The sequence below is a fragment of the Procambarus clarkii genome, chromosome 91 (genome assembly GCF_040958095.1).
Source record: "Procambarus clarkii isolate CNS0578487 chromosome 91, FALCON_Pclarkii_2.0, whole genome shotgun sequence".
Classification (NCBI taxonomy): domain Eukaryota; kingdom Metazoa; phylum Arthropoda; class Malacostraca; order Decapoda; family Cambaridae; genus Procambarus; species Procambarus clarkii.
This window is the reverse complement of record NC_091240.1, coordinates 3,240,601-3,262,017: the sequence shown is the minus strand read 5'-3', so window position 1 is coordinate 3,262,017 and position 21,417 is coordinate 3,240,601. Positions and strand designations below refer to the sequence as shown.

The 21,417-nt window shown below is 47.4% G+C and overlaps 1 long non-coding RNA gene across 1 annotated transcript in view; it reads right to left on the bottom strand.

Annotated features, from left to right (window-relative positions):
• LOC138359556 (uncharacterized) overlaps positions 1–21,417 on the bottom strand; it is a 177,252-nt gene that overhangs the window by 1,527 nt on the left and 154,308 nt on the right. The window lies entirely within an intron of this gene.

The following is a 21,417-nucleotide window of genomic DNA, read 5'->3' as shown; positions in this document are numbered from 1 at the left end:
GGCTACCATCGTCTTTTGTACAGTCACGGTTGGTCGAGTGGTTAAGGTACCATGTACACCAGTTGCATTGTGCTCCTGGCTCTCTGGGTTCGAGTCACTTATGGGGTGTGGAGTTTTCAGTTATACATACGATACTAGAGTACAGGGAGGTAGGGACTTTTATCTTTAAATTTAAAATACGAGCCTATGGTATTAGTATTGACAAAAATAAATCTAAAGTCTACTTGAGGATAACAATACTGTAAAAGTTTCCTCAGTCGACTTCTTACAGAAAAACTAATAGTGCCTTAAAATGGTAATTTCATATATATTTAATATCCATTTTTACTGTAATAATCTTACAAGAAGAGTGAAACTTCTCATTTAAGAAATTCCTTATAAAAATATATACCATATACGAAGGATAGCCATTATTTGAAAAATAATTCACAAGAAAATTAATTTCTTGATCAAAGTTAGACCAATTCGAGCATAAAAACAAAGGCTCTATTGAGTAGAGCATTAATTGCATTTTTCTTAAAAATATCCAGAACAAAAGAATTCAAATTTAAACCTAAACCAGTAAAGGTTGGTTTTCTATAAACATTAATGTTAAACCCAATAAGGTTATTCACTTTGACATCAAGAAACGACAATGAATTATCCACTTCACACTCTGCAGGGAAACATATATTACAATGTTGTGCATTAAGATACTCTACAATTTTCTCCATATGACATTGGTCCTTAAATAACAAAAAAGTGTCATCTACATATTTAATTTACAAGACTGGTTTAAAGTCCAAAGGACATTTATCAAGCCAATTTCTCTCATGAAACCCCAAAAAACCATTAACAAGTGCAGGACCTAATGGAGAACCCATTGCTGTGAGGGTGTAAAGGTGTATCAATTTGTATGTAATATTTAATATTAAACATAAAAAAGGGTCTTTAACCGCCAATTCTAACAACCGTCTACATACCTTACTGCAAAATCCTGGCACTAAATTAGTGTCAGCAAATAACTAATTTACACAAATGTCAATGGTTTCCAACAGAGGAATATTAGTGAAGAGTGATTCTTCGTCAGAATTAGTCATTATAGTTGGGAACTCGAAATTCATTAAGGAAAGTTCCTTTACAATATACTGAGAAATTGTCACAGAATTTCTCGCAATATATATTGCGAGGAGAGAGAGAGAGAGAGAGAGAGAGAGAGAGAAAGAGAGAGAGAGAGAGAGAGAGAGAGAGAGAGAGAGAGAGAGAGAGAGAGAGAGAGAGACTGCTTAAAATGCTAAACTCTATATTCTCCATAGCGCAGGCAACAGAGATGCATAATAATTTACACATGGAAAATATTAGAGGGACCTGTCTTATATCTGCACAGAGAAATAACCCCACGCGAGGCTAGGAGGTATGGCAGGAAGTGCAAAATAGCCCCGTTGAAAAGCAGAGGCTCAGTGGGTACCGCTGAGAGACAATTCAATCAGAATTAAGGAACGAAGACCTATCAACACTCTCCATCTGAACACAATTAATGGGCATAACTAGCCGACCCCTTATTACGGTGTTTAAAGAACCTAACAAACACCTCTTAAGGAAATCTGATCAATCAGGCTGCGTTTCATACGTCTAGCGAGCAGATACGTCTAACCAGCCTGATTGACCAGATCACCAACCAGTAGATCAAGTCAGAGACCGGGCCACGGGGACGTTGATCCCCGGAGCCAACCCAAGGCAACAGCCAGGTACCCCCATCTAGATATTTAGAAATATCACACAAGTAACCCGGCATCAAATTTGTCACACTCGAGGTAAAAGCGATCACTGGTGTTGTCCTCACCCAAAAATCATTACAAACCCAATTAGGCAGGTTTTGGCATATTGGTGGCACGAGTTGCCGTGTTGGGCATTATGGCTCACAATATAAGCGGCGTATGCAAATGAGCTGAATAGCAATGCTTTTCCCAATTACTGGTAAATCACCAGTGCTGACTGGACGAGTAGGCTTGGCTCTTGGTATGTTACATTGATTGTTTATATCTATCTTTCTCTCTCTCTCTCTCTCTCTCTCTCTCTCTCTCTCTCTCTCTCTCTCTCTCTCTCTCTCTCTCTCTCTCTCTCTCTCTCTCTTTCTCTCTCTCTTTCTCTCTCTTTCTCTCTCTCGTTCTCTCTCTCTCTGTCTCTCTCTCTCTCTCTCTCTCTCTCTCTCTCTCTCTCTCTCTCTCTCTCTCTCTCTCTCTCTTCCCCTATCCCAAATTTGCTAAGGGGGAATGGTCTGGTGTATGGGACGAACATAGACTGCTCGCGGTCGCCAGAATTAAAAAGGAAACAGCATGCTAGAGTCTCATTCTGACCTCCACGAAGATTTTTGGCGATGCCCGCCGGCTACACCACTCAAAATGGTTATCTTCTTGAGGTTATCTTGAGATGATTTCGGGGCTTTAGTGTCCCCGCGGCCCGGTCCTCGACCAGGCCTCCACCCCCAGGAAGCAACCCATGACAACTGACTAACACGCAGGTACCTATTTTACTGCTAGGTAACAGGGGCATAGGGTGAAAGAAACTGTGCCCCTTTTTTCTCGCCGGCGCCTGGGATCGAACCCAGGACCACAGGATCACAAGTCCAGCGTGCAGTCCGCTCGGCCGACCGGCTCCCCAAACCGGCTGGTTTGAAAACTAAAATAAAAAAAACTTATAGCAATATATATATACTATTATTAACTGATCTCAGGAAAATTAACATAAATATATACACACAGAAATCACAATAGCCTGATATATCAAATAACAAATCCACAAGGGTTGTGATGAGGGTTCGAACCTACACACGGGACGTTCCCAGAAGCGCCTTAGTCAACTATACCATGACATGGTTCATATACTCAACATATATAACAGATATACACTCTTGCTATAGCAGAACTGATACGTATCGTATAGCTTCATCATATATCAGCCAAGAGACTGTCATACTAAGGTGCCCTTTCCTAACCTCCCAGAGGACCCGAACTAGAAAACGGTATACAGTATGTCAATGTCGCGAGACGCTGCTATGTTTTAGTACGGCAGTTTTATGGTCTTTGAGTATACGTCAAGATGAGACGCTCTGTTGTTTAAGATTCGCTACCCGGAAGAAAAAGTTCCAAGTAGCACGGGCTATGGTGAGCCCGTAGTCTCTAAAAAAAGTAGCTCTCTGTTGCGAGGACGGGTTGCAGGTTTGTAATATTCTGAGACCGGTACATCTGTTTCTATCCACTACTCCTACACCTGTTCTTGCTCACTCATTATTCCCACACCTGTACCTGCACACACACAACACCCATACCTGTTTATTACACCGACACCTGCCCACCACTCCCATACCTGCACACCACTCCTACACCTGTCCACCAACCCCACACCTATACATTATATATATATATATATATATATATATATATATATATATATATATATATATATATATATATATATATATATATATATATATATATATATATACACGCAAACAACCTACTTCCAAATCCTATTACCTTCTCGCAATACCTAATTGAACTAAACCACGTTGAAAAAAAATATATTTCGTTTCACGGGAGCGGTTTGACTGAAGGTGGAAAACCGCTTAATACATCAAAAATATTTTTTTACCTTTCGTGGATGCTGACTTTCTAATATTACACTGCTATGAGAAAATCCGTAGGAGCAGTGATGAGGGTTCGAACCTATGCGATGCACTGCTATATTACAGTGCTACATTACACTGTTATAATGGCAGTAGTTCTTGTTAGGACCTCGGAGTGCTGTTTACAATATCAAGGCGGGAACCATCAATCAGTTTGGTTGAAGGAATGGTGAAAAGCTATTTTATCCAAGATTGTAGATTTCACTGCTATATTACATTCCTCTAACGCACTTACGGGGTTATTCATGCCCGTGCCACCACTTGGGTGATTTAATCTTCATCAATCAAGCAATCAATCATCGCTGAGACATGCAGGGGGGGGGGTGTCTTGTGCCGTGAATAGAGGGAGGGTGAGAGAGAGAGAGAGAGAGAGAGAGAGAGAGAGAGAGAGAGAGAGAGAGAGAGAGAGAGAGAGAGAGAGAGAGAGAGAGAGAGAGAGAGAGAGAGAGAGACAGAGAGAGAGAGAGAGAGAGAGAGAGAGAGAGAGAGAGAGAGAGAGAGAGAGAGAGAGAGAGAGAGAGAGAGAGAGAGAGAGAGAGAGAGAGACAGAGAGAGAGAGACAGAGAGAAGCGATTGTATAAACATATGAACAGAAAGATCGCTTGGATATATATATTCTGTAATTTTGGGAAGAATTTCCATATCAAAATTCCTAACAGATTTTTTTCTTTTGAAATGGAGTTCGTTTTTTGTATAATTTCATCAATTTTATGGCTTAATTTAACTCGCAGATCGGTCGGTATTAATTATACAGTATACATTATTCCATACACTACACCCCCCAGCACAGTACGCAACATCAAACATTATACAACACACTGCGTATTATATTACACACCATACAGTTGATTATACACTACACCTTGTTGTGTATACCACCAATTTTGAACTATACATACCCAAGACCATACACCATACAAAATGCAATGATATACACATCATATTAAACACTATACATTACAATATACATCATACGCCAAAATATGCCTCCCAACCCAATGTTCGTTCGTCCGGAGTGCATTCGAACATCGTCGAATGGATTTTCGAACAGAAATGGAACGGCCCACCCTAGGGCGTGGGTCGACCCACCTTAGGGCGCGGGTCGACAACAATAATGAGGACTGTGTTAATTTCGAAGATTGCGTCCAATATATGGTGAAGATTGTATACAATATATAAATATATATAGTGAAGACTGCATACAATGTATACTGAATGTTGCAAGCAATGTATAATGAATAATTAACCCACACACAATGAAGGTAGGATACAATACATAATGAAGATTGCGTGCAATGCGCACTGGGAGATGAGATGTGGAACATGTTGATCAAACACTGGCCTGTGTCACCATATATCACCTCTTCTTCTCACCTCATCTCTCCTCGTAATGAGGAATCCGAAATGAGATCCGAACCCCCCATAGAAACAGCCTCGAATACTGAGGCGATTATAGAGCCCAAACCCATTTATAAATTGGTGTTGGAAAAAAAAGGGTTGATTGGAGTACTTAGTCACACGTTAAGTGGAGGATATCGCTTAAATGGACCACGGTAGTATAGTGACACCTGGTTGAAATAGGTGTAGAGTGTCACCCCTGTTGTATCCTGCAGCAACAGGGAGCCAGATGGTTGCAACAGACCACAACAACAGAGAAACAGATGATTACAACAGACCTCGCTAGTAATATTTGAGCAAATCTCTGGTAACTAACTATTCATATTTAACTAAACAAGGGAACACACTGCTCTCTACTACACTCCAAATGGCTTAAGCAATTCCACTCCAGTTGTTTACCTGTGACATACCTGTGCACACACACACTAGATGATATACAAACAACGGGCAAATGATAACAGGATGAACCTTCTAAAAGTTCACTGACAAACGAGCAATGTTCAAAGCGACCAACGATAAATAAAGGGAACATAGAGGAACGTTAGAGAAATGACCGAGGCACAGAGATGAGTAACGAAGCTTTCAGGGTTTGATGACATGTATATTAAGATATATATAGTACGTTGATATACATATATATATTAATATATTTGTATATTACACCCCATCCTCCTGTTTAGAGACTTTTTGTAACTATGTGCACTATAGTACAAATACTGACGTACTAAGCAATTACATAGTAGAATTTAGTACTATTCACTTTAAAGAAACAAATGAAATTAAAAAATGGACGTTAATTTTGCTAGGCCTAGTATAGCACATATATAATAGGCTATTATATATGAACTATATTAGACTTCAGATAAGTAGAGGTAAATTCAGTTCGCACGCACGCACGCACACACACACAGGGGGCCGGAGGGCCGGTGGCTAAGCGGACAGCACGCTGGACGCGTGATCCTGTGGTCCAGGGTTCGATTTCGGGCGCCGGCGAGAAACAAATGGGCAGAGTTTCTTTCACCCTGAATGTCCCTGTTACCTAGCAGTAAATAGGTACCTGGGAGTTAGTCAGCTGTCACTGACTGCTTCCTGGGGTGTGTGTGTGTGTGGTGTGGGAAAAAAAGTAGTTAGTAAACAGTTGATTGACAGTTGAGAGGCGGGCCGAAAGAGCAGAACTCAACCCCCGCAGGCACAACTAGGTGTATACACACATACACACACACACATACACACACACACACACATGTGTGTGTGTGTGGGAGTATGCAGCCCCAGCATGGAGTCCATATCTAGTCAAGGATAAGACTAAACTGGAAAAGGTTCAAAGGTTTGCCACCAGACTAGTACCCGAGCTGAGAGGTATGAGCTACGAGGAGAGACTACGGGAATTAAACCTCACTTCGCTGGAAGACAGAAGAGTTAGGGGGGACATGATCACCACATTCAAGATTCTGAAGGGGATTGATAGGGTAGATAAAGACAGTCTATTTAACACAAGGGGCACACGTACTAGGGGACACGGATGGAAACTGAGTGCCCAAATGAGCCACAGAGATATTAGAAAGAACTTTTTTAGTGTCAGAGTGGTTGACAAATGGAATGCATTAGGAAGTGATGTGGTGGAGGCTGACTCCATACACAGTTTCAAGTGTAGATATGACAGAGCCCGATAGGCTCAGGAATCTGTACACCTGTTGATTGACGGTTGAGAGGCGGGACCAAAGAGCCAGAGCTCAACCCCCGCAAACACAACTAGGTGAGTACAACTAGGTGAGTACACACACACACACACACACACACACACACACACACACACACACACACACACACACACACACACACACACAAAGAGCAAAGCTCAAACCTGGCAAACACAACTAGGTGTACCCGCACACACACACACACACACACACACACACACACACACACACACACACACACACACACACACACACACACACACACACACACACACACACATTATTCACCTATTTCTTCCCTCATTATTCACCTTACTCATCTCCCACCTCCTCCACCTCATCCATTTTCCCTCGTGTGTATCTTCTTTTCCTTCACCCTACTTTCCCTTCTTCCCCTTTCCCATGTCTTCCTCCTTCCCCTTTTCTCTTCCCACCTACTCTCTTCCCCCCCCCCTTCGCTCCCCTTTTCCACCCTTCCCCCCCCCCCTTCCACAACCCCCCCCAGACAAAGTAAACAAAGGCCACCAGAAAACCCTATTCACATGAGGCACACATATTGCAAACCCCTTCCCCCCCCCCGTGCAAGATCAGCTGGCGACCTTATTGGCACATATGAAAGGGGGGTGATGGGGTGAAGGGGGTGTGGGGGGGGAAAGAGAGAGAGAGAGAGAGAGAGAGAGAGAGAGAGAGAGAGAGAGAGAGAGAGAGAGAGAGAGAGAGAGAGGGAAGGTCATAGAGGGGGCAATAGTAACGACTCGAACCATGGCGTATGGAGGAACGGGAAAACTGGGTTTTCAACGAAGGTGACATCCTGTGGGTGTTCAACGAGTGTGACATCCTGGGTGGTGTTCAACGAAGGTGACATTCTATGGGTGTTCAACAAAGGTGACATCCTGGGGGGGATGAACAACCTGGACGAGTCGTAGTTCGGGGTTCAGTTCCAGCACCAGAGAGCGATGGAACAAATTATCACATAACAGGAATGACCTCCAATGGGTAGTATAAACAGGATCTCCCTCGAATAGGCATCATACAGGTACATCCCTCTGTTCCTATAGTCCCGTGATCCTGTGAATGACCACATGGGCACAGGGATGGATTGGAGAGGGTGAGAAGATTGGGGTGAGGATTGTGAGAGGATTGAAGTTGTTAGAAGAGAAGGAAGAGGAGGGATAGGTGGAGGAGGGTCTTGCTGGCACTGTCAAAAGAGGGTCTAGAGAGAGGAGGATAGGATAAGGCAAGGAGCTAGGATGACAGGACGAGAGGAGGCAGGAGTGGATAGGTGGAAACTGGAGGGTTGAGGTCCGGGAGAGGGGAGAGGGGAGCTGAGTTATGAGAGGGGAATTGAATTGAACTATCCAGGGGGAAAGCGCTAAGCCATTACGACTATATAGCAAATGGAGCAGTGTTGTGGTATGAGGGGGAAGTAGAGTTATGAGGGGGGAAGTAGAGTTATGAGGGGGAAGTAGAGTTATGAGGGGGAAGTAGAGTTATGAGGGGGAAGTAGAGTTATGAGGGGGAAGTAGAGTTATGAGGGGGAAGTAGAGTTATGAGGGGGGAAGTAGAGTTATGAGGGGGAACCTGAGCGGGATTGTGAGGGAGAGACAGCGACTAACCCACAAGATACAACCCACAACAGTCGCCTAACTCGAGGGTGCCTATAGGGGAAAACACTGGAAGAAGTAGTTATAGAAGCCACCTCCAGCCACAACTTCAGATACAGCCCAGAGTTGGAGCGTGTGGATAGTTATAGGACAGGAGGTACAAGGAGGCTAGTAGGGTAGGTCTCCCTTCCCCGTGGTCACTGGTGAGAACCACCCCCTTCCATCTCTTCCACTCAAACATACCCACCACTTTCTTCCCCACCATAACCACTTTTTTCCCCACCATAACCACTTTTTCCCCACCATAACCACTTTTTTCCCCACCATAACCACTTTTTTCCCCACCACAACTCCTTTCTTCCCCACCACAACCACTTTTTTCCCCACCACAACTCCTTTCTTTCCCACCACAACCACTTTTTTCCCCACCACAACTCCTTTCTTCCCCACCATAACCACTTTCTTCCCCACCACAACCACTTTCTTCCCCACCACAACAACTTTTTCCCCACCACAGTCACTTTTTTCCCCACCACAATTCCTTTCTTCCACACCACAACCCTTTTCTTCCCCACCACAGTCACTTTTTCCCCCACCACAACCCTTTTCTTCCCCACCACTACCACTTTCTTCCCCACCACCACGTATATAATTTCCCCCCCCCCCTCTCGATACATTCCCCCCTCCCCCTTCCCCCCCCCCCCTCCTCCATTCCCCCTCTATAAACAAGAACAAAAATCCTTACTAAAAAAAAAAGCAAAAAAAAAAAAATATTACATAATACATTAATTTCAACAATGTCACCAACCACCACCCAGCGCGTCCGTGCATTAGGTCACACTAACAGCCTGATGGACTGAGATTTCCGCCTCTACTGACACGTCATAAAACTAGAGAAACGACTTAAATTCTTTGTTGCTCCTAAGTCATTAATCAGGACCTGCGAACACCTGCTGTTAATTGTTCTACGAGACAGCTGACACCTGTGGGAGAGAGGGAGGCTGGACAGCTGTGGGAGAGAGGGAGGCTGGACAGCTGTGGGAGAGAGAGGGAGCCTGGACAGCTGTGGGAGAGGGAGAGGGAGGCTGGACAGCTGTGGGAGAGAGAGAGGGAGGCTGGACAGCTGTGGGAGAGAGAGAGGGAGGCTGGACAGCTGTGGGAGAGAGAGAGGGAGGCTGGACAGCTGTGGGAGAGAGAGAGGGAGGCTGGACAGCTGTGGGAGAGAGAGGGAGCCTGGACAGCTGTGGGAGAGAGAGAGGGAGGCTGGACAGCTTTGGGAGAGAGAGGGAGGCTGGACACCTGTGGGAGAGAGAGAGGGAGGCTGGACAGCTGTAGGAGAGAGAGAGGGAGGCTGGACAGCTGTGGGAGAGAGAGGGAGGCTGGACAGCTGTGGGAGAGAGAGGGAGGCTGGACACCTGTGGGAGAGAGAGAGGGAGGCTGGACAGCTGTGGGAGAGAGAGGGAGGCTGGACAGCTGTGGGAGAGAGAGGGAGCCTGGACAGCTGTGGGAGAGAGAGAGGGAGGCTGGACAGCTGTGGGAGAGAGAGGGAGGCTGGACACCTGTGGGAGAGAGAGAGGGAGGCTGGACAGCTGTGGGAGAGAGAGAGAGAGGCTGGACAGCTGTGGGAGAGAGAGGGAGCCTGGACAGCTGTGGGAGAGAGAGAGGGAGGCTGGACAGCTGTGGAAGAGAGAGGGAGGCTGGACAGCTGTGGGAGAGAGAGGGAGGCTGGACACCTGTGGGAGAGAGAGAGGGAGGCTGGACAGCTGTAGGAGAGAGAGAGGGAGGCTGGACAGCTGTGGGAGAGAGAGGGAGGCTGGACAGCTGTGGGAGAGAGAGGGAGGCTGGACAGCTGTGGGAGAGAGAGGCTGGACACCTGTGGGAGAGAGAGAGGGAGGCTGGACAGCTGTGGGAGAGAGAGAGGGAGGCTGGACAGCTGTGGGAGAGAGAGGGAGCCTGGACAGCTGTGGGAGAGAGAGAGGGAGGCTGGACAGCTGTGGGAGAGAGAGGGAGGCTGGACACCTGTGGGAGAGAGAGAGGGAGGCTGGACAGCTGTGGGAGAGAGAGGGAGGCTGGACAGCTGTGGGAGAGAGAGGGAGCCTGGACAGCTGTGGGAGAGAGAGAGGGAGGCTGGACAGCTGTGGGAGAGAGAGGGAGGCTGGACAGCTGTAGGAGAGAGAGAGGGAGGCTGGACAGCTGTAGGAGACAGAGGGAGGCTGGACAGCTGTGGGAGAGAGAGAGGGAGGCTGGACAGCTGTAGGAGAGAGAGGGAGGCTGGACAGCTGTGGGAGAGAGAGAGGGAGGCTGGACAGCTGTCTGAGAGAGAGAGGGAGGCTGGACAGCTGTGGGAGAGAGAGAGGGAGGCTGGACAGCTGTGGGAGAGAGAGAGGGAGGCTGGACAGCTGTGGGAGAGAGAGAGGGAGGCTGGACAGCTGTAGGAGAGAGAGAGGGAGGCTGGACAGCTGTGGGAGAGAGAGAGGGAGGCTGGACAGCTGTGGGAGAGAGGGAGGCTGGACAGCTGTGAGAGAGAGAGAGGGAGGCTGGACAGCTGTAGGAGAGAGAGAGAGGGAGGCTGGACAGCTGTGGGAGAGAGAGAGGGAGGCTGGACAGCTGTAGGAGAGAGAGAGAGGGAGGCTGGACAGCTGTGGGAGAGAGAGGGAGGCTGGACAGCTGTGGGCGAGAGAGGGAGCCTGGACAGCTGTGGGAGAGAGAGAGGGAGGCTGGACAGCTGTGGGAGAGAGAGAGGGAGGCTGGACAGCTGTAGGAGAGAGAGAGGGAGGCTGGACAGCTGTAGGAGAGAGAGGGAGGCTGGACAGCTGTAGGAGAGAGAGGGAGGCTGGACAGCTGTGGGAGAGAGAGAGGGAGGCTGGACAGCTGTAGGAGAGAGAGAGGCTGGACAGCTGTGGGAGAGAGAGAGGGAGGCTGGACAGCTGTAGGAGAGAGAGAGGGAGGCTGGACCGCTGTAGGAGAGAGAGAGGGAGGCTGGACAGCTGTGGGAGAGAGAGAGGGAGGCTGGACAGCTGTGGGAGAGAGAGAGGGAGGCTGGACAGCTGTGGGAGAGAGAGAGGGAGGCTGGACAGCTGTAGGAGAGAGAGAGGGAGGCTGGACAGCTGTAGGAGAGAGAGAGGGAGGCTGGACAGCTGTAGGAGAGAGAGGGAGGCTGGACAGCTGTAGGAGAGAGAGGGAGGCTGGACAGCTGTAGGAGAGAGAGAGGGAGGCTGGACAGCTGTGGGAGAGAGAGAGGGAGGCTGGACAGCTGTTGGAGAGAGAGGGAGACTGGACAGCTGTAGGAGAGAGAGGGAGGCTGGACAGCTGTGGGAGAGAGAGAGGGAGGCTGGACACCTGTGGGAGAGAGAGAGGGAGGCTGGACAGCTGTGGGAGAGAGAGAGGGAGGCTGGACAGCTGTAGGAGAGAGAGAGGGAGGCTGGACAGCTGTAGGAGAGAGAGAGGGAGGCTGGACAGCTGTAGGAGAGAGAGGGAGGCTGGACAGCTGTAGGAGAGAGAGGGAGGCTGGACAGCTGTGGGAGAGAGAGAGGGAGGCTGGACAGCTGTAGGAGAGAGAGAGGGAGGCTGGACAGCTGTGGGAGAGAGAGTGGGAGGCTGGACAGCTGTAGGAGAGAGAGGGAGGCTGGACAGCTGTAGGAGAGAGAGGGAGGCTGGACAGCTGTGGGAGAGAGAGAGGGAGGCTGGACAGCTGTAGGAGAGAGAGGGAGGCTGGACAGCTGTGGGAGAGAGAGAGGGAGGCTGGACAGCTGTGGGAGAGAGAGAGGGAGGCTGGACAGCTGTAGGAGAGAGAGAGGGAGGCTGGACAGCTGTGGGAGAGAGAGGGAGGCTGGACAGCTGTAGGAGAGAGAGGGAGGCTGGACAGCTGTGGGAGAGAGAGGTAGGCTGGACAGCTGTAGGAGAGAGAGGGAGGCTGGACAGCTGTAGGAGAGAGAGAGGGAGGCTGGACAGCTGTGGGAGAGAGAGAGGGAGGCTGGACAGCTGTAGGAGAGAGAGGGAGGCTGGACAGCTGTAGGAGAGAGAGGGAGGCTGGACAGCTGTGGGAGAGAGAGAGGGAGGCTGGACAGCTGTGGGAGAGAGAGAGGGAGGCTGGACAGCTGTGGGAGAGAGAGAGGGAGGCTGGACAGCTGTGGGAGAGAGAGAGGGAGGCTGGACAGCTGTAGGAGAGAGAGAGGGAGGCTGGACAGCTGTAGGAGAGAGAGAGGGAGGCTGGACAGCTGTGGGAGAGAGAAGGAGGCTGGACAGCTGTAGGAGAGAGAGGGAGGCTGGACAGCTGTAGGAGAGAGAGGGAGGCTGGACAGCTGTAGGAGAGAGAGGGAGGCTGGACAGCTGGTGGAGAGAGAGGGAGGCTGGACAGCTGTAGGAGACAGAGGGAGGCTGGACAGCTGTAGGAGAGAGGGAGGCTGGACAGCTGTATTAGAGAGGGAGGCTGGACAGCTGTAGGAGAGAGAGAGGGAGGCTGGACAGCTGTGTGAGAGAGAGGGAGGCTGGACAGCTGTAGGAGAGAGAGAGGGAAGCTGGACAGCTGTAGGAGAGAGAGAGGGAGGCTGGACAGCTGTAGGAGAGAGAGAGGGAGACTGGACAGCTGTGTGAGAGGGAGGCTGGACAGCTGTAGGACAGAGAGAGGGAGGCTGGACAGCTGTAGGAGAGAGAGAGGGAGGCTGGACAGCTGTGTGAGAGAGAGGGAGGCTGGACAGCTGTAGGAGAGAGAGAGGGAGGCTGGACAGCTGTGGGAGAGAGGGAGGCGTGACGTGGGAGAGACTGTCAGAGCGCGGGAAAATATGCCGCTCTGGAAAATTTGGGTGAACTGTGAGAAAAGGAAGAGTTTGGTGGGGAATATTTCACGTGTGTTCCAGGGGAGACAAGTATAGGTTCGTGGGGGAATTTTATCTGACCGGAGAGCTTGAAAAATATGTGAAATATGTGTTCAAAGAAGCGTATATTCAAAATGTAAACATATGCGCGCACCCACACGAAGTTTTCTTGGACTGCATTTTCTTGGATTGTCGGAAAGCCTTTGACACAGTACCGCATAAGAGGCTGGTACATAAGCTGGAGAGACAGGCAGGTGTAGCCTGCCTATGATGGCAGATATGATAGAGCCTATTGGGCTCTTTCATATTTACATTTGAAACTGTGTATGGAGTCAGCCTCCACCACATCACTGCCTAATGCATTCCATCTGTTAACTACTCTGACACTGAAAAGGTTCATTCCCTGTGGCTCATTTGGGTACTCGGTTTCCATCTTTGTTCGCGTATCACCCGTGCTAAACAAGTTATCTTTACCTACCCTGTCAATTTCTCTGAAAATTTTGTAGGTCGTGATCATGTTTTCCCGACCTCTCCTGTCTTCCAGCGAAGATGCATTTCCCGCAGCCTTTCCTCATAACTCATGCCCCTTAGTTCTGGGACTAGTCTAGTGGCATACCTATGAACTATTTCCAGCTTCGTCTTGTGCTTGGCAACTTACGGGGTTTGAACCTTTCACGGGAGGAACTCTTTCTGAGATTATATATATATATATATATATATATATATATATATATATATATATATATACATATATATATATATATATATATATATATATATATATATATATATATATATAAAATGTGTGTGTGTATCTATGCTATCTGTCATATTAATTTCTTATATGTTTTTCACTTAAACAAATCAATTTGTTAAATTTTATTCACAGTATTAAATAAATTGTGTAATATAAATATTTTCAAAGCTGTTTGCCCATTAGTTAAAAAAATAATTGTATGTTGATAAAATCTTTTATATTTGTATCAGCATTTCCGAACGTCACCTGAATTACGATATTACTCCAATCGTAATTAAAATAGTTATATTAATCCAACCGACCAAATGTGCTGAAGCAAGCCCCAATCTTCAGCCCAATCACGTGGTTGTGTTGATGTTTACAGCCCAACCACGTGGCTGTGTTGATGTTTACACCCCAACCACGTGGCTGTGTTGATGTTTACACCCCAACCACGTGGCTGTGTTGATGTTTACAGCCCAACCACGTGGTTGTGTTGATGTTTACACCCCAACCACGTGGCTGTGTTGATGTTTAAAGCCCAACCACGTGGTTGTGTTGATGTTTACACCCCAAACACGTGGCAGTGTTGATGTTTACAGCCCAACCACGTGGCAGTGTTGATGTTTACAGCCCAACCACGTGGCAGTGTTGATGTTTACAGCCCAACCACGTGGCTGTGTTGATGTTTACAGCCCAACCACGTGGTTGTGTTGATGTTTACACCCCAAACACGTGGCAGTGTTAATGTTTACAGCCCAACCACGTGGCAGTGTTGGTGTTTACAGCCCAACCACGTGGCAGTGTTGATGTTTACAGCCCAACCACGTGGTTGTGTTGATGTTTACACCCCAACCACGTGGTTCTGTTGATGTTTACAGCCCAACCATGTGGTTGTGTTGATGTTTACACCCCAACCTATTTAACTATTTTACAGCTATTTAACACAAGGGGCACACGCACTAGGGGACACAGGTGGAAACTGAGCGCCCAAATGAGCCACAGAGATATTAGAAAGAACTTTTTCAGTGTCAGAGTGGTTGACAAATGGAATGCACTAGGAAGTGATGTGGTGGAGGCTGACTCCATACACAGTTTCAAATGTAGATATGATAGAGCCCAATAGGCTCAGGAACCTGTACACCAGTTGATTGACAGTTGAGAGGCGGGACCAAAGAGCCAGAGCTCAACCCCCGCAAGCACAAATAGGTGAGTACACACATCACAAGATTCATGTGTCACACGTGTGGCGGCCAGAAACATATGTGTCCTGTATATAAACGGGGCAATTTCGATGGTCGTATCATTCCAAACACCCGCAATTATGAACTCATTCCATATAAAAGGTAAACAAACAGCAGTTACACCAACAGATTAAACGAGGCAGTTACCTTGTTACTGTTACAGGAAAAAAATAGTACAGCAAAATAATAATCCACATTACACACAGAAATCATAATAACCTGATGCATCAAATGTCTCGGAGAGGCTGCAGGATCCAGTAAGTTCAATAGAACTTCGGTTTCAACTCTTTTTTTGACCATGTCGTAGCTCCGTCGATTAAGGCAGCGTCTGGGATGCTCTCAGACGTAGGTTCGAATCCTCGTCACGGCCCTTGTCGATTTATTCATGGGAGTACTCCTCCATTTATTGATCCAGATACACCCTCAGATTCCATTAGCCCCGGAGTCTTGTTCAGGGCTAAGGTAGCCTTGCTGCTAGGCTAGAGAGCCTATTGTGCTGGCCTTATTAATAATTCTCCCGGCGGGGATTGAGGGCGGAAATAGGACTTAAGCCCAATACCTACTAACCAAGTGCTCATGTTGGGAGAGTTGGATTTCAGAGTATGTTGGCTTCGGAGTTAATTCACAGAGGAATCCAAAGCAATTCTCTAGGATTGAGCATGTTAATGAAGTGGGGGGGTGTAATGGAGGAAGGGGGGGGATAACAGAGAGGGGTAATGGAAGGGGGATATAGATGGAGAAGAATATGGGAGGGTGTTATGGGAGAGGGAGAAAGAGGATTTGGGATGTTGAAGGGTGTGGGGATAGGAGGGAAAGGGGCCATGAGAAGGAAGAGGGGGAAAGAATGAAAATGAGCAAATAGGGTGAGGGGTGAAGCGGAGGGAAGGAGGGAGAGAGGGATGAGTGGTGATAGGTAAGGATGAAGAGGATGGTCCTGCAAGAGAGGGGAAAGGAGTGTAAAAAGGAATAATATGAGAGAAGAGTAATGGTGAGGGAAAAAGGGAAATGCGAGGCAGGGAGAGAGAATGGCAAGGAACAGATTGCAGTACTTATTGGTTTGGGAATGATAGATGTGGTAAGAGAGAGAGAGAGAGAGAGAGAGAGAGAGAGAGAGAGAGAGAGAGAGAGAGAGAGAGAGAGAGAGAGAGAGAGAGAGAGAGAGAGAGAGAGAAAGAGAGAGAGAGAGAGAGAGAGAGAGAGAGAGAGAGAGAGAGAGAGAGAGAGAGAGAGAGAGAGAGAGAGAGAGAGAGAGAGAGAGAGAGAGAGAGAGAGAAAGAGATTCAAACATTTAAAGATGCCTATTTCATCGTACACCAGAGAAACAAACAAGCAGCCAATACAAAGGGTCTGTTTGCCGTTCCCAACAAACAGCAACACTGTATTGCGGTGTCCCAAATATCCGGATCCCATCAATCAAACTAATGCTCAACGTAACAGCCTTCAGTTTTACGACAATCTGGTGGACGATGTTTGCTGCTGGCTTTGTGAGACCAATGCTGTCTGGACTATAAAATGAAATTAAATCACTTATATATATAAATATATATATATATATATGTTTGATTGAATATGACTCCATATTCCGTGTTGATTATTTTCTTCTTTTGGGCTTCTATTCCTCTGAATTAGTCCTCTTGTATCTTGGTTTAATTGCCAGAGGATTTCTCCAAATATATTTGTTCGAGGTTAATTCAAAGAATACAAATTAACCTGTAGAATGTTTTACACGTAATGTAAATTTTCCAAACGTTTCAAACCTACAAATAATAATAATAATAATAATTTTTATTTAGGTAAGGTACATACATAAAGAGATTTTACAAAGTTTGTTGGCTTTATAGATAGAGCTAGTACATACAATGCCTAAAGCCACTATTATGCAAAGCGTTTCGGGCAGGTGATGTTCGGACAAGGTGATGTCTCAAGTGAGGAGTGACTGACAAGCGTTTAGGGAATATCTGAGTTACAACACTGAGAGGACAGGTATATACAGGGATAGGTCAGGTGATTATACGATTGTTCTTGTTGTTGTTGTTAAAGATTCGCTACTCGGAACAAGTTCCAAGTAGCACGGACTATGGTGAGCCCGTAGTGAGTATACAAGGATAGGTCAGGTGATAGGGTAGTTGAAGTTCAGGTAGCCATGGTGGGTAGAGTGTTATCACTCTCATGGTGGGTAGAGTGTTCTCACTCTCATGGTGGGGTAGAGTGTTCTCACTCTCATGGTGGGTAGAGTGTTCTCACTCTCATGGTGGGTAGATTGTTCTCACTCTCATGGTGGGTAGAGTGTTCTCACTCTCATGGTGGGTAGAGTGTTCTCACTCTCATGGTGGGTAGAGTGTTCTCACTCTCATGGTGGGTAGAGTGTTCTCACTCTCATGGTGGGGTAGAGTGTTATCACTCTCATGGTGGGTAGAGTGTTCTCACTCTCATGGTGGGTAGAGTGTTCTCACTCTCATGGTGGGTAGATTGTTCTCACTCTCATGGTGGGTAGTGTTATCACTCTCATGGTGGGTAGAGTGTTCTCCCTCTCATGGTGGGTAGAGTGTTCTCACTCTCATGGTGGGTAGATTGTTCTCACTCTCATGGTGGGTAGATTGTTCTCACTCTCATGGTGGGTAGAGTGTTCTCACTCTCATGGTGGGTAGTGTTATCACTCTCATGGTGGGTAGATTGTTCTCACTCTCATGGTGGGTAGAGTGTTCTCACTCTCATGGTGGGTAGAGTGTTCTTACTCTCACGGTGGGTAGAGTGTTCTCACTCTCATGGTGGGTAGAGTGTTCTCACTCTCATGGTGGGTAGAGTGTTCTCACTCTCATGGTGGGTAGAGTGTTCTCACTCTCATGGTGGGTAGAGTGTTCTCACTCTCATGGTGGGTAGAGTGTTCTCACTCTCATGGTGGGTAGAGTGTTCTCACTCTCATGGTGGGTAGAGTGTTCTCACTCTCATGGTGGGTAGAGTGTTCTCACTCTCATGGTGGGTAGAGTGTTCTCACTCTCATGGTGGGTAGATTGTTCTCACTCTCATGGTGGGTAGATTGTTCTCACTCTCATGGTGGGTAGAGTGTTCTCACTCTCATGGTGGGTAGTGTTATCACTCTCATGGTGGGTAGATTGTTCTCACTCTCATGGTGGGTAGAGTGTTCTCACTCTCATGGTGGGTAGAGTGTTCTTACTCTCACGGTGGGTAGAGTGTTCTCACTCTCATGGTGGGTAGAGTGTTCTCACTCTCATGGTGGGTAGAGTGTTCTCACTCTCATGGTGGGTAGAGTGTTCTCACTCTCATGGTGGGTAGAGTGTTCTCACTCTCATGGTGGGTAGAGTGTTCTCACTCTCATGGTGGGTAGAGTGTTCTCACTCTCATGGTGGGTAGAGTGTTCTCACTCTCATGGTGGGTAGAGTGTTCTCACTCTCATGGTGGGTAGAGTGTTCTCACTCTCATGGTGGGTAGAGTGTTCTCACTCTCATGGTGGGTAGTGTTCTCACTCTCATGGTGGGTAGAGTGTTCTCACTCTCATGGTGGGTAGAGTGTTATCACTCTCATGGTGGGGTAGAGTGTTCTCACTCTCATGGTGGGTAGAGTGTTCTCACTCTCATGGTGGCTAGAGTGTTCTCACTCTCATGGTGGGTAGAGTGTTCTCACTCTCATGGTGGGTAGAGTGTTCTCACTCTCATGGTGGGTAGAGTGTTCTCACTCTCATGGTGGGTAGTGTTCTCACTCTCATGGTGGGTAGAGTGTTCTCACTCTCATGGTGGGTAGAGTGTTATCACTCTCATGGTGGGGTAGATTGTTCTCACTCTCATGGTGGGTAGATTGTTCTCACTCTCATGGTGGGGTAGAGTGTTCTCACTCTCATGGTGGGTAGAGTGTTCTCACTCTCATGGTGGGTAGAGTGTTCTCACTCTCATGGTGGGTAGAGTGTTCTCACTCTCATGGTGGGTAGAGTGTTCTCACTCTCATGGTGGGTAGAGTGTTCTCACTCTCATGGTGGGTAGAGTGTTCTCACTCTCATGGTGGGTAGTGTTCTCACTCTCATGGTGGGTAGAGTGTTCTCACTCTCATGGTGGGTAGAGTGTTCTCACTCTCATGGTGGGTAGAGTGTTCTCACTCTCATGGTGGGTAGAGTGTTCTCACTCTCCTGGTGGGTAGAGTGTTCTCACTCTCCTGGTGGGTAGAGTGTTCTCACTCTCATGGTGGGTAGAGTGTTCTCACTCTCATGGTGGGTAGAGTGTTCTCACTCTCATGGTGGGTAGAGTGTTCTCACTCTCATGGTGGGTAGAGTGTTCTCACTCTCATGGTGGGTAGAGTGTTCTCACTCTCATGGTGGGTAGATTGTTCTCACTCTTATGGTGGGTAGAGTGTTCTCACTTTCATGGTGGGTAGATTGTTCTCACTCTCATGGTGGGGTAGAGTGTTCTCACTCTCATGATGGGTAGAGTGTTCTCACTCTCATGGTGGGTAGTGTTATCACTCTCATGGTGGGTAGAGTGTTCTCACTCTCATGGTGGGTAGAGTGTTCTCACTCTCATGGTGGGTAGAGTGTTCTCACTCTCATGGTGGGTAGAGTGTTCTCACTTTCATGGTGGGTAGAGTGTTCTCACTCTCATGGTGGGTAGATTGTTCTCACTCTCATGGTGGGTAAATTGTTCTCACTCTCATGGTGGGGTAGAGTGTTCTCACTCTCATGGTGGGTAGAGTGTTCTCACTCTCATGGTGGGTAAAGTGTTCTCACTCTCATGGTGGGTAGATTGTTCTCACTCTCACGGTGGGTAGATTGTTCTCACTCTCACGGTGGGTAGAGTGTTCTCACTCTCACGGTGGGTAGATTGTTCTCACTCTCATGGTGGGTAGAGTGTTCTCACTCTCATGGTGGGGTAGATTGTTCTCACTCTCACGGTGGGGTAGAGTGTTCTCACTCTCATGGTGGGGTAGAGTGTTCTCACTCTCATGGCGGGTAGAGTGAGTAGTCCTTTTACTTGCTTGTTTATGGTCGGTTGTTCTACTTTTATGTGTAGAACTTCAAGAATTTGTTGCTCTCCTTGCATCTTGGGCTATATTCAGCATGCAAGTGCACCTTTATCACTTGCAAGTATGTTGACCACATCACACACTAGAAGGTGAAGGGACGACGACGTTTCGGTCCGTCCTGGACCATTCTCAAGTTGATGACTTGAGACATCGTCGCCTTGAGAATGGTCCAGGACGGACCGAAACGTCGTCGTCGTCCCTTCACCTTCTAGTGTGTGGTCTGGTCAGCATACTTTAGCCACGTTATTGTGACTCATCTCCTGCATTGGCAAGATTACAAATGTGACGTATTGGGTTTGAGGACAGGTTGCTAACGACAATTTATGGCAGTTGTACACCTGTTCAATCTTGCAACACGTGTAATGATCTGAGTCAATTAAAAATGAAAAAAGCTTCTAATATCAAATTGATATGCAATGCTCAAGGACATATTTCTGAGCCCTCAAGAGTTAAGAAGACAAGAAGATAGATACGTAGAATAATGTACTGTAGGGTGAGAAAGGGAGGAAGAGAGGAGAGGAGGGAGGGAGGGAGAGATAAACAGAGAGACCCGGGTACCGCCGGGTCCCCCTCCTACTATACCACACGTGAAACGAGCCCTCACAGTCCTGCCAGGAGACCCTAATCAGTAAAGGAAAGTCAAAGATAGAAAAGAATGCAACAAATCTTGACTGGAAGTAGAGAGGAATGACCCAGAGTGAAGGACTCGATAGAAGCGGACCTCGCTCCTCTGGAGGTCAAGACAAACAGAGGGGACATGTTTGTAACGTATAAGATTCTTATAGGTATTATAAAAAGTAGACAGAAGCAGCATTGAACACGAGGAACAGAAAGAGCGTATGAATGCACAGGTGAACACTAAAGAATGAGACACACAGAGACTACAAGACCAAATTATCAAGCGTAAAGTTATTATATAGAAACCTGAAACAATTGAGTCATTGCATTAACCAATCCCTTAGCCGGAAATACAGGCATTAGGAGCTGAAGCTCGACCTTACTAGTACACCTACATAGGTGTACACACACTCAGAGAATAACAAAGAGTAGAGCAGTTAATCACCCGACATTACACACCCGCGTGCGTGCTCTCTCTCTCTCAGGCAGCCTGATATATCGCTCAGAATATGCTGGTGGAGTGACATATTGCCCCGAGGTGGAGGGGGGGGGGGGATGGGGGAGGGGGGTAGATGTGTGACAGTCAGCTCGGAGTGGTCGTTAGTGACATA